General features: G+C 32.4%; 1 protein-coding gene across 1 annotated transcript in view; it reads left to right on the top strand.

The window, feature by feature from the left end:
* Nucleotides 1-5267: 5267 nt before the first annotated feature.
* Nucleotides 5268-13215, top strand: part of LOC116806075 (zinc finger protein 2-like) — a gene marked incomplete at its 3' end in the record, with an annotated part of 46552 nt that continues 38604 nt past the window's right edge. Inside the window, exon 1 of the mRNA XM_032742051.2 lies at nt 5268-5558. The remainder of the gene's footprint in view (nt 5559-13215) is intronic.

Below are 13215 nucleotides of genomic sequence, written 5' to 3'. Positions count from 1 at the left end.
CTTAAAATTACATCAAATTATAAGTATTAATTATAACTATTATTGTTATTATTATTGAGTTTATAGGTTATCAAAGCTGAATTCTGAATTAGGACCCTGTGATATTAGTCGACTCAAAAAAAAACATAAAAATACAATTTTCTGAGGTATTTTAATTACAAAAAATAAAGCAGTAAATTGTTATTTATGCAAGTTAAAATTAAAATAAAAAAACCAAAAACAAAAACGAATTTAAAACTGAGTTATAACTTATAGAAATAGAAGATTCTGAATTGATTACATGGAAAAGCCTACGTAATAATTAAAGAGACCTTGTATAGGTTCTTGCTAAGAATAATTAGCAATGAGTATAGTAGTTTAGAGGAACCAGGGAAAACGAAACAGATGAATTTATTTCACCATTTTGAATTTAACTCCAAGCACTACACCTATCATAATACGACGATTAATTAGTTACGAACAGTCAATCGGAGGTAATTCAAGCCAGTCATAGTGGTAAAGAGTAAATAATAAGAATTACTTTTCCACTGATTCCAATCCGACATGACAGAGCGTACCCAAGAGTATAGATAATCTTGGTCAAATAAGTCTGCATTTTCTCAGCGTTAATTTCACACGGTCCCACATCAAACAATTGTCGCAGATCTCTTAACGAAACCTGACCTGTTTGCTGTTTTGCTAGGTTGATAACGACCCAATTGGGTTCCGGAATTTATTATTATTATTGACTTAGCTAGTCAAGGCAATGAAATTTAGAAAATCGCTTTAGAAACTAGAAAGTTTTTCTTGATTTTAGAAAAAATTTCAAAAAATAAAAAAATATTTCTTTTTGAAAAACTTGCCCTAAATCTGCAATCTCAATTATATTTTGCTAATGAAAAATGAACATTTTTTATATAAATCCTTATTAATAATAGAAAATATTTGTATAAAGTATAATTGCAAATACTTGTTTGTAGAAAAAATCCTTTTATATAGAGTTTATCTATTGTTTATATGTCTAAAATGCCGAGTATTCAAATACTCCCCGTAAAATCGTTATTTTTTTCAAATTGATTTATATTAAATTTATAGCCTTTGTAATGTAAGAATTCTCATACCAATAGTTTAATAATAAAATATAAATAACAAAAAACCAGTACAAACAATTCTTCTTGGAAATTATATATATTTTTAAAAATCTCACCAACTGCCATTTTTGATATTTACTTTTTGAATAACAACGTGAGGAACTTTTGGCGCAAAAAGTATTGCGAATTACAAAACTTCAGAGCGCTTTCTTTCTGAGTGTAGGCTATCCATACCGCATAACGGCTACTGTACAAGTCTGCTTGATGAAGAATAGGAGAAAATGGTCCAGCACTTGTCACTGCCCATCCATTGTCTTCATTCCTCTCCGAAACCTAAACTAGGAAACTAGCCATGGCACGTTACTTCGATAAATCCAATGCGGTTGCATAAGCAGTCAAGCCAAGCATGGCTCAAGGGGCCTGTTTCTCCTCTTGCTTACCAGCACCTAACCAAGGGTCATCAAATTTCTTTGACCAAGAACTTGAATAACCTTTTTGATACCGAATTTGTACGAAGTAAACGCAAATCAATTATTTCATTCAATCTATCGAGCGTGTAGCCAGTAAGGCACTGCATTTTTCAAATTTGTTGAACAATTTCTAATTTCATAATTTGAATTTAAATATTAAGTTTTATTTTAAATTTAAAATATTTGAATCTTTTCGTTTTCAACAAATTCGATTTAAAATTTTTGTGTTGACGACTGCCTTTCAACTAAATGTTCCTTGTAAGTATGTCAATGCCTATCTCAATCCGACCAAAAAATTGTTAAATATAAATGCAAATATATTAAAATTATAAATGATTGAAGTAAACAGTCTGATTTTTACAAAGTTCATTTATTTTATTGTTTTAAAAAAGAGGAAGTTCTTCCCATGTAAGCCAATAAAAATCGAAACGTTAAAAATCGACTTGGCTCATAATGCTGACCAAGAATATATAATTTATACCCTCTATAAAATATGAAATTAATTTGAAGGTTGCATCGTTCTTTATGTAATACTGACGATTTTAGCTTCAATGTCAATCTGGGGCTGATACCTGTATCTTCGCTATAGTTTAAAATGTTTTAAAATAATCATATTTGAATTTCATATATTCTCAGTAAAATATTAAGTCAACATTTTTAAGTTATTAACTTGAATTAATAAGTTCATTTAAATCTTAATCAAGTGCATTATTACATATACCTAATAATTATTGCGATTTCAGAAAAACCATTCAATTTTTAATTATTAATGACGGCCATCGATTAATCGATTCGGCTGCAAATATATACTGATTGCTCGAATTGAAAAAGATGTTAATCATATAATTGATTATTGAAAAATATTTACAAGCTTAATATAATATTTATAATCTTAATATTTAAAGTACATAATAACGACATTTTAATAAAGTGATTTTATTGTATCTCATCGGAATCTCTTAGTGTTTTTTTTTTTAAATAATCTTTATTAGACATGTCTAAGAAAATCTGCAAATACAACACGATTTTGCCGAATATCGATTTATTTATTTAATTTATTTATTTATTAAATACAAATTTCAACTTCTGGTGATAATAATGATTGTAAATCACTAAAACTAATGTCTTTTTTATTAATTAATTTTTAATTATTAATTAATTAATTTATGATTAAATCAAAAATAAATTGTAATCATTTTGCATCTTGTTAAAACTTCAACAAAATTAACAAAAGCATAAGAAATTTATTGTGGTTAATAACAATAAGGGCTGTATATATTTAACACTTGAGAACTTAAATAATTATTTTTTATTGCAAAAATTAAACTAAAAATAAAATGTTATATTTTTGCTTTCTAGTTGATACAATTTCAAAGTTTTGTTTTTGAATTTCAACAAAATTGTAACAAATTTGCTGGGGCTATACTAAATTAATGTATGCATACATAATTAGCACCTGACGATTGGTAAATCACTGAAATTAATGTGGTTCTTTATTATTGAACTGAAATATAGACACAGCGCTATTAATGTGAAGTACGAAGGAAAAGCGTATGATGATGTGACAAGTCATCGTTTCTACTTAAAATCGTGGCATGTACATAAATACATGCATACATATACAAAAACAACACTTAAAAAGTAATGCTAAAAAAAAACAAAACAGAAATTATGCACAATGTTCTTGTATAATTTACATAAGCCTTAAAAACATAACAAATCAGCTTCCAAAAATGTTAAGATTGAATTTTATATTCATTCAATTCATATGTGCGGATTATCAGTGCATTTAACATTTCAAATCAAACTGTTAAAATTACATTAACGAACGTTGAGCATTAGCGTTACGTTATGTCTCAACCACATAACTGTTTAATTATTGCTTACATGCATAAATACATATATATAAATATATATTTGTACATAGGCTGCTAAAAGTGCATATGCGATTGAATACAGAAAACAGACAAAACAAATATTTCCTATTATAACAGTTAAATAAAAATTAAAATAAAATAGTTGGCATAAATAAATAGGAAAAAAAATAATATAATGAGGCTTTGGGCAAATTTGTTAATCGCATTCCAAACTGGAGAATATTATGCACACACACACACACATACATCATCCATCATACACACGTACGTGAAAATACCGTTGTGCATACTGGGAATAAAAAGGCAGCGTTAAAAAAACGAGTGAAGGAGTAAAGGAGTGATTATTGCGACTGTGTGTGAGGGAGGTGGATGATGCGCATAAAAAAGGGGTGAGAGAGAGAGAGGGAGAGAGCATCAAAGTCGTTGTGCTCTCAACACAAATAATGAGGCACGTGGTCCATAAGAAAAGTATATATGCAAAAAAGTTAACATATATATATGTATACATGTGTATACATATATAGATATATACATGCATGTGTATATAGATATGTATATGCGATTGTGTGCATGAAAAAGAGACAACTGGCTCAGTCGAGTCAGCCAAGTGGGAGTAAAAGTGTTGATATTAAAAATGCAAAAAGCAGAAGCTGGCAAATTAAATTGCCGAGAGAATTGCACAATCTCTCTAACTCTCTCTTTCTTTCTCTCTCTCTCTCTCTCTCTCTCTCTCTCTCTTTTGCTCTTTCTTTCCCGCCTGTACATATATATATGCATATATACATGTATGTATTATGTTTAATATATGTACATATGAACACACCTCAACAATCCTTATGCATATACATATAAATTCATGTGTGTTTTTTTTTTTTGTTGCAAACATTAAGGATATTTCATAATTATGTATACATTTGCCGTATTACATTTACATACTTGCATAAATACATCATAATTATTGTATAGCTTTTTTGCCCATGTATATTGCATTTATTTACATACAAACAAAAAATAGATATATATAATTACATTTTTATTTATTTTTTTGTACATATACATTTTGCACACTGCAAAAAAATTATGTTTTATACAAAAAAATTAAGAAATTTTTATAAGATTCCTGATTTTATAAATATTTTTTTTCTGTATGTATATTATACATCATAATTATATATATTATGATATATATGTATTTGACTATTGATTGCGCTGGCGAGTGAGTGAGTGAGTATATATATATATATATATATATATATATATATATGTGTGTGTGTGTGTGTTTTGTGTAATTTATAAGACACTCGCCGCTATCTAATGTGAAAATACGGTGAATGGCATGTTTCCTTCTCGATCCTCTTCCTTTTTTTTGGGGTTCGTATAAATTGACCGTAACTTTTGACGGGTTCCACAGGTCACCTGTCACTAGACGCGCCAAATACATGCTCACTCTGAACTCAACTCACCCTACAAATCAGCACACCCCCAACTCACGTCACCCCTCAACTCACCTCACCCCTCAACTCACCTCCACCCTCTACTCTTGTTCTGCTTTTTTTGTGTCCTTTTTCTCGCTCCGCGTTCTGCGCTCAATTTCGGTTTCGCTTTCGTTGATGTCTCGATCTCAAGCACCCCCGCTCCTTCACCACACCCCTCAACCCTTCAGTTAGTTCCAGGATCTGATGCAAGAAGTCTATCTCTGTTCTGTTTCAGGTTTTTTTTTTTTTTTTTTTTGCATACAAATGAAAGGCACACTCATACTTATATATATATATATGGATATTTCTTGAACATCCTTTCAGGTGCAATCCAATTTGAACTCGTCACGCTACACGCTCGATTCAAAGTTCCTATAATATTAAGCATTAAAAACAGTACAAAACAAAAAAAAAATAACTAAATAACAACAATAATACGTTAAACTCAACACTCAATTAGAATCTAATCAGCCAACTTATCAAAAAAAAAAATTACGTACAACAAAATAAAAGAAATCGCAATGTGAATGGCAAAAACATCACAGGTTGTACAGCTGGGAATATATAGTAACGATATATCTGGCCGGAGGATATATTTGCCAGCTGGTCTGATGAGATTAAAGCGCAACCAGAAATCCGCTGGGGACAATAACTCATTCAAAATCGGTAAGTTTCAGCTAAGCTTCATCATTACTGTATATATATTAATCATTCATTAAATCATCGTTCGTTTAAAAAAATAAATTATATTATTATTTATTTAAAAAATATACAATATATCTTTTATACTCTGTGTATTTAATAAAAAATATTTAACAAGAAGGAAACAATGAAGTAATTAAAAATTTTAATTATTTGTGAAGGTATTTACGAAGTATTAGTGTTTAAAACGAAATATGGAATAAGAAATAAAAACAATTGTATTCCATTGTTGATATATTATTTAAGTTTTGAATCATATTAAGATACGTAAATATTCTTGGCCAACATCAAAGGCCGAGTGATTATAGCCATTTCCATCTGTCTGTCCGTCTGTGTCTTTCAATGCTAACTAGTATCTCAGTGTTGCAAAATTTAAACATAAATATTAAGAAACCTATTTAAAAAAATCTAATTTCAATTTATTATATATTCCACATAAGTTAGCTAATGTATTAAATACTATTTGAATGCATCATAGTAATAAATAAAAATTATAACAAATAATAAATAAATGTGTGAAATACATTTACGGGCACACACACAACAAAAACAGTAATTTTTAATTTGCGAACCTTAACTTCTTCTTTCTTAATTACTTACTATATTAAATACACATTGAATAGAAGACGAATTTTAATGCTAGTTTGAATTAAACGGAACACATTTGAAGAAAACTTCTTGGAATTCCTACATATTTTTTTACTGAAAACAAGTCGTTCACTTTTTAGATGCCATTCAATTGCGACCATCTTGAATATAAGTTGGAAGATCCAACTGTCCACTCTTAAAATACTAAGTCCCTTTACGAAAGGCCCATGAAAATAATAAAATAAAATAAATAATTCAGATAATGTACTTGAATTTTGCTGATATTCGTATTTTTAATTGCCGGCTTAGATATTATTGAAAGATCTGTATAAAGATGAATCCTTGTCTGACAATTGGTTTGTTGTTTTCCCAAGATGTTAATAATTTTTATGTTACGTTAAACCAAAAAGAACCTCCATAATTCTCCCACATTCAGGATAAAAAAGTGTTAGTTACAATGCGGGGAAAACATAATAATACTTAATAATAAATTGTGGTTTGGAACGGATATTTCTGTTAATTGTGTGATTATGTATCGACCTTTAAGGTGACTTTTGTCCTAGCTGTAAAACTGACGACTCGTCGATTGATTTAACCTCGATTATACACTCTGTGTATTTAAAAAGAAAATTTTAATTAAGTAATTGCTAATTATCTGTGAAGTTTATTTGTAAACACAACAAAATATTTGAAAATAAAAAAAGAAAAAAGTTATTAGTTATTTGAAATACACAACATTCTCAAAAAAAAAATATAGAAACTAAATTGTTTTATTAGTCAAATTCAAATTATTTGAGCAATTTATTTGCGTTTAATACGAAATATTTAATTTAAAAAAAAATGCAATTATGTACTTTAAATCTACAATATACATTGTAAACTGAAGTAGGTTGGGGTATATTGATGTGTTCTTAGGGTATCTGCTGTCGATCACAGTCCAACAAATCCCCCTCAACTAGAACCATGCCAATTTGTTAAATACATACATAGGAATTTTCATAAAAGTGGCTTGTCATGATTGCCTTCAATAAAGCTTAAAATACAAATCATTGTAATTTTTTCTGTGTCGACTGATATTAGTCGACATTATAAAAAATAATAAATACATTATTAAATTAAATTATTATTATACTCAAAGGATAACTTTTAGCCAAAAACACTGTTTTAATAATGGTTGCTGATGAATTTTTTTAAAATCCAACACTACTTTCAATGTCTTTTTATTTTAGTTAAGAGCATTAAAAAAAAGTCGTAGATCGTCCAATTGATGTGGCTATGAATTATTAATTTTTTCCTTGATGTCTGAGCTTTTGCACAAGTGTATAGAATACTCAGTCGGGTAGTGATGTTTATTTAATATAAGTTAATAACATATCAAATAAGATGTTATTACAATGGAAATATTTAAATTGTTCCTTTTTCAATGAGTGAATGTTATCTTTTCCTTTAAAAAAGAATTCTTAAACCAGAAACTTCTTATTTTCAATAAGAAATCAAATCAGCATTTTGGATATATATATATATATATATATATATATATATTATATATATATAATATATATATATATTTTTTTAATTGACAAGTTGTCTTTACACTTATTTTAATGTCTAATTGTGTATATATTGTAAATTTCCGATTTTCATTGCATTTGCCACGCACCAAATGAGTCATATTTTATAGAATGATTTCCAATAAGCAAATTTGATATTATTATATTAATTTACTCAACAATTCGTAATAAACTTATATAAATGAGGTGTGAGAAAATAAATCGAAGAGTAAATTACTATAAAAATATTGAGTTATGAGTATGAGCAGACAGTACTATTATTTTAACATTATATATATATATATTTCTACTAAGGGAACCCTAAATGCTATCAGACTGACAATAAAATAATTTTGTTGAAGCGAAATTATAATATAAATATAACATTGATATGTTGATAACATTGATGTTTTGACTTCCTGTAATAATATTTATACAGTTTGTCAAAAAAAAAGTACTTGGGCATAGTAAAATAATGTACTGGTTTTCTAATATCTTTTAACAAAAAAATATATTTTGTTATCTACTTTTATTTGTTGTCCTATTTTTCTATTCAGTGGAGTCTTAAAATTAGTTACGTACAATTTTTGAAATTTTTAAATATTAATGTACATATATACATATGTATAAGTATATATACTATTCGCTTGTATGCCGCCAATATTTTTGGTAACCAATTAAAAAGAGTTTTAGGAGCATTTGCTGCCTACGCCAAATCAACCGTTTTTTGTTATTGTTAACACGACGTTAATTAATGCCGAACTCTAATTAGCCAATGACGGGGCAGCTGTTGTTGATGTTGCTGCTGGCTGTGAAATATTTTTGCTTTTGTTGAGCGAGCGTAATCTAAGTTATTAAGCTGACCTCACTGCCTCTCTTTCTCTCCCCTCTCTCTCTCTCTCTCTCTCTCTCTCTCTCTCTCTCTCTCTCTCTCTCTTTCTTTCACACACACACATTGAGCATTAAAGAGAATCGTTATTTTTTTCTTCGATTGTTTGCTTTACGCGCTCTTTCATCTTTTTGCATGCTGTGGAGAGCATGTCTATAAGCGCCCCCACCACACTTCCCCTTCCCCCTCGCCAGCGTAGAAGAGTAAAGCAACAGTCAAAGTTGTCTCGCTTCTTGATTGGTCGTTGCGCATCGCGCATCGTGCGGCCCCTATCCCCCTCCCCCTGCCAACAGCAGCTCATCCATCCATGCATTGCCGGTGTTGGCGCTGTGTCACAATAACAATATTTTCGTGCATGCTCATGTGCGCTTTGTTTTTGTTTTTTTTCGGGCTGTTCGCTGCTTTTGCACGCTGCGTGCTGTTCGCTGTCGCTGCTTACATACATTTATTATGTTCGCTGCTGTTGTCAAGTCTGCTGCTGTTAAGTCTGCTGCTATTGCTGCTGCTGTTAGGTCTGCTGCTGATGCTCTGCTGCTGTTATTACTACCTCCTTAATCTGTAGCGCTGCTCTGTCGCTGCTGACTGAAGTCGCTCTTTGCGCGAGTGTCTTTCTTGCCTTCCTCTTTCCGCTACGCTCCTTCGTGTGCGGTTGTGTGTGCTAAAGTGTGCTTGTATTTGTATATGGCTGAGTTAATTGCTCCTTTGCCGACCCCGTCCAGTCAGCAGTCGTCACATGTTCTTGTTGTTTTTGTCTACTTGTGTTACTGGCTGGCTGCTGTTGGCTGCTGGCTGCTGCTGCTGATTCGTTATCGCCTCGCCAAAAAAAAAAAAGAATACAAAAATGGGGAGGAACACGTTGCGCCCTGATTGACTAATTAGAAGCGCAAGCAATTAACCAACGGCACAAAAGCTAAACCAGCACATATGTTTATATACACATATATATGTGTGTATATATGTATTTATGTATATTTATATTTAGCTGGTTGGCTGGAGTCCCTTAGCCAATTAAAACAAAGCTGTGCAAAAATCCCCTGAGACATTTTCAAGCAGATTCTGTGGCGAATTTTTTTCTTCTGCCTGCTTTTTTTGTCACTAGCCTTTTAAAACGGTTTTAATTGGCGCAATGGGTGTGGCCGATACAGCAATGACAAATACACACACGCACACTCACATGTATATATATATATATATATATATATAACAGCCTCGAGCCAGACGCCAGACGTTTCTTACGAGTACGCAGCTTACTTCCACCCCCATCCATCCCCGGCTCACCCCAGAAGACATGTAAATGGAAATGGAAATCAACAAACAGGAAGTGGCAAAGGAAAAAAATCGATAAGGCCGAACAACGAAATTAAAATCTATATAAAAAATAGAAAGAAAAAAGACGACATAATAAAAACCTTTTTACGAATAACGCTGCTGCTCTCTCTCTCTCTATGTGTGTGTAGGTGAGTGACGAGTGTTTTTATTGTATATATGTGCGTGTGTGTATATATGTTCAAACATGCACACATACATGTGTATGTAAATCTCTGAGAGTAAGCGCCAAATTCGAAGCAGAGTATTCTCTCCCCTAAGAAAAGAAGCAATATAAATGACAAAGGACATATTAATTTTTAGCAGGTACATATCTTTGAATATCTATATATATAGGTAGGTATATGTATACATTCATAACTATGTATGTTATGTCTGGACGGACTAGAAAGTGTTTTGACATAGGTAAACAATTCAACTTTTATCATTTACGTTATCTTTTTAATTTTTATTATTTTATTAAACTGATTTTGTTATGTTTTTATATTATTTTTATTTTTTTATCTAGTGGCAAGATATCCATTAAGTAGTAGAAAAATATGGAAAAAAATATATGGCAATAATAAGAAAATTATTTTTGCAAATTAAGTGAAGAGATTAATTTTTTGCTGTATCCAAACGTTTGTGCAGTTGAATACACATACTCACACTTATATACAAATGAATCAATACATGTTTATATATAGCAGAAAACGGAGAAAAATAAAGTAAAGAAATAAAATGCAGAAAATTGAGCTAACAGGGGGAAAGAAAATTACATTTTATTTGCAAATTAATTGAATAAATCAGAGTTTTTTCCTGAATTTATACAAACACATATGCATGAAAATCATACATACATGTATGTACATCCCGACGTTTTTTTTTTTCGTAGTTGTTAGAAATTCATTTAATAGCAGAAAAAAAAGTTAATAATAAAGGAAATTTTATGTAAGCTTTTGCTGTATTAAACGACTTTTTAGAGTGGTAAGAACTGCATTAAGTTCTAAAAATAAGAAGAAAATTTAAATATATACATATATATATATATATACAATGTATCCGTAACAAGCGCATGTTGCATTAGGTATTTTCTACAATACATACACACACACACACAAGCTTCGCGGCTGCCATAGAATTTAATAGCAAACACAAAAATGCCAGCTCACTAGCACTAATACACACACAGACCCAGAGGGATAACGTAGAAATGAAAGCATGTTATGTAGAAACAAAAAAGGAAACAGGTTGGGAAGAGACGGAGGGCGAGGAAGAGTTTGGGAAGGCTAGCATAAGGGGAAGCTGCCTTGGCTCTAAACTAAGATGAAAATGTGTAAGCAAAATAAGAAATCAGCGGAAAAGAAAATATGAAAAAAAAAACTAACCGAAAAAAAAAATAAAAGACGCGACGCGAGACGCGTGTAATTGTGTACTTTATGCTCCTGAGCTTTGCGAGCTCATTCACCCTCGCCTTGTCCCTTTCCAACTAGCGCGACTAGCGATACTAGCTGCTGCTGCTTCTTCTCCTACGTGTACTCAACACGAACAGCAACACCCACAACAGCGACTGCAGAGTTTGTTGGGTCGGAGAGGGGAGTTGGCTGGCTAACTGGGTGGTGGTGGTGGATGCGTTGACGTTGCCATAGAACAAACGAACGAACGACGACGACGACAACGACGAAGGCAACGAAGACGACAACGACGAAGGCAACGAAGACGTCGACAACGATGGCGAAGGCAAATAAAATTGTGGGAGTGAGATAGCGCGCTTGGCGCAGCAGTAGCAGCAGCGCATTATGTATAAATTATTTATTTACATTATATGTATTTATGCATGTGTGCGTGCGTGTGTGTCACATTGTCTCCTAGCTGCAAAACAATGTGTGTGTGTGTCTGTGTGAGTGCCTGCAATTACACACATAAAAAAAGGGTTAGAAAATACAAAGGGATGTTATGTGTGTATGGGAACTTGTTTTTGCAGCTATTATCAATGCAAAAATACTTAGTACACTAAAAGAGAGTGTGGTATGGGGGGAGTCAAATAAAGAGAGTGAGTGAGCAAGACAGAGCGACGCGGCGTGTGTAGGAGCGAGTGAGAGAGAGCGCATGCGTTTGCTTGTGCGCTCTCTTGATTAACTGCCTCGCACTCTCCCACATTTTATATGCGAGTCACTAATTAAAAGCTTCGCTCTCTCTCCGCCATTCATATCTCTCTTTCGTGTGCTCTCACAAATCACACACATTTGCTCATAGCTCCCCTTCTCTGCGTGTGTACGCGAGAGCGAGATGGCTGCGTTCGTTCGTTGAATGGCGTTGATTTCGCTTTGCTGCTCATTGTTTTTGGTGTGCGCTGTGGGATGCTGCTCTGCCTGCTGGTGCTGCGACTGCGGCTGCACAGCTTTGCTGCTGTCGATACTAAGTCTGCTGCTGCTCACTGTGCTGCTGCTCGACTGCTCTGCTCTGCTGCTTATGAAGTGTGCTGTTGCTTCTCTGTTATTGTTGTTGCTTGGCTGCTTCTGCCAATGCTCTGTTGTTGTTGCTCTTGTATTGCTGATGTTACTGCTCTGTTGTTGTTATTGCTCTGTTCTGCTAAGTCTGCTACAGCTGCTTTTAATGTTATGTTGTTGTTGCTGTTCTGTTGTCGTTGCCTTCGGTGTCGTTGCTCTGCTGCTGCTCATTGCTTTTGCTGTTTCGCTCGCGCTCGCGTGCTTATGAGGTTTTTATTGGGGAGGGGTGGTTGGGGTTCTCTCATTGTCTCTCATTACCGCTCGTTACCGTAACCCTAAACTTGATATAGGAGTTTAGCAACAGTGGTAGGGAGAGGGGGAGGGAAAGAGATGACACACACACATGCTCACGTACACAGTGTCATTGCCAGTGTTGCAAAGGCGTGGCTCCAATTCCGATTCCGGCACAGACTGCTTGGCTGCCTGCGCAAAATGACAAAATTTATTTCCACTGCATTCGTTGCTTTCGTTGTTGTTGTAATTATTTGCATTTCTGTATTTTTGGTACAGTTGCAAAATCACATGCTTCAAATAGAGACATAGGTACATTTGTACAGATGCATAGGTACTTATTTATTTAATGTCAACTAAAGTCAATCCACACTACAAACATATAAATAGTAAAAAAAAAATAGTTAATATTAAATAAAGAATCAAATTTAATATTAATTTGTATATATTTATAAGATTTATAAATGGAACAATTGATTTATATGATCATTGATTTATTTATTTAATGTCAACATGTCAGTCGACGCTAAAAATTCAAAAGGAAAAAT

Source organism: Drosophila grimshawi, unplaced genomic scaffold (assembly GCF_018153295.1).
Source record: "Drosophila grimshawi isolate 15287-2541.00 unplaced genomic scaffold, ASM1815329v1 contig_80, whole genome shotgun sequence".
In the NCBI taxonomy this organism is placed as follows: domain Eukaryota; kingdom Metazoa; phylum Arthropoda; class Insecta; order Diptera; family Drosophilidae; genus Drosophila; species Drosophila grimshawi.
Note: the sequence above shows the minus strand (reverse complement) of the source record. Positions and strands in the feature narration are given on the sequence as shown.